The sequence below is a fragment of the Balaenoptera acutorostrata genome, chromosome 10 (genome assembly GCF_949987535.1).
Source record: "Balaenoptera acutorostrata chromosome 10, mBalAcu1.1, whole genome shotgun sequence".
Taxonomy (NCBI): Eukaryota; Metazoa; Chordata; class Mammalia; order Artiodactyla; family Balaenopteridae; genus Balaenoptera; species Balaenoptera acutorostrata.
In genome coordinates, this window is record NC_080073.1 from 42,022,844 (window position 1) to 42,023,931 (window position 1,088).

At 44.5% G+C, this 1,088-nt stretch overlaps 1 non-coding gene across 1 annotated transcript; it reads left to right on the top strand.

The window, feature by feature from the left end:
• Positions 1 to 219: 219 nt before the first annotated feature.
• Positions 220 to 292, top strand: TRNAE-CUC (transfer RNA glutamic acid (anticodon CUC)). The gene has a single exon. It is a non-coding gene; the product is annotated as a tRNA-Glu (tRNA).
• Positions 293 to 1,088: the final 796 nt, after the last annotated feature.

A 1,088-nucleotide genomic window follows, 5' to 3' on the forward strand; every position in this document is an offset into this window, starting at 1 on the left:
TTGAGATAGGTTACAGTTTCAATATTAGATTGTAGTACATGCCTTTCAAAGTTGTCATATCTTTGCAGAGCTGGGTTTTCAGTGGTTTGAGATAAGCAGTGAGGAACAGGAAATGAGGGTGGCAGTGTCCAATGGGATTCCAAGGTTTGAGAAGTTGGGCCACATCCAACAGCTGTACATATCCCACTGGTACTATTTAAAAATATAAAATCAGGGGATTCCCTGGTGGTCCAGTGGTTAGGACGCTGTGCTCTCACTGCTGAGGGCCCAGGTTCAATTCCTGGTCGGGGAACGAAGATCCCACAAGCTGTGCAGCGCAGCCAAAAATATATATATATTTTTTCAATTTATATGTATTTTCCTTTCAAACATAACTTCAGTTGTTTGGATCTAACCACTTAATGAGTGGAATTGTTTGGTATTTCTTTTGGCCCAGGGCACTGAGAAAAAAAAGTATGAAGGCAATAAAGGCACCAAGAACTGAGAAGCCTTGGGAACCTCCGGAATAAGGGATTTGTTTGGGAATTGGATTGTATGCCGCTGTGGGAGCTGGTAGGTGAGTCTGTGCAGGTTGTCGCCTCCGCATCTGATGCTGAGTCATCACTCTAGAGGAAGTCTCTGTAGGGCAACCTAGAGATAACTGTAGGACCACTAGACCACATGAGGACAAACTATGCAGAGAATGACCTGCAGGGGAACCTGCACTTTTACCATATTGATGCGTAGGTGGCCCAGGATGCAGGAGCAGTGGGACTTGCACTGGCTGTGGGTCCAGGCACTGCCCCACACCCACAAGAGTAGCCTGTGAGCCAGCACACTGACCACTGTTTTCACCTTCGGAGCACAGCATTGTAGCTTGCTTCACTCTTGCAGATCGCCCGCTAATGATCTCCTGCAGACGCTCACCTGGACCACTACAGGCAGGGGATTCTTGGAAATGTCCTTTCAGCGTAACTCCAAGGATGCTGTACAGAGCACCACACCAGTGGTTTATTTCCTTCTGTACACTCTTTCAGAACTCTCCAATATTTTATTTTATTTATTTTTTAATTTAATTTAATTTTATTTTGTAAAATATTTATTTATTT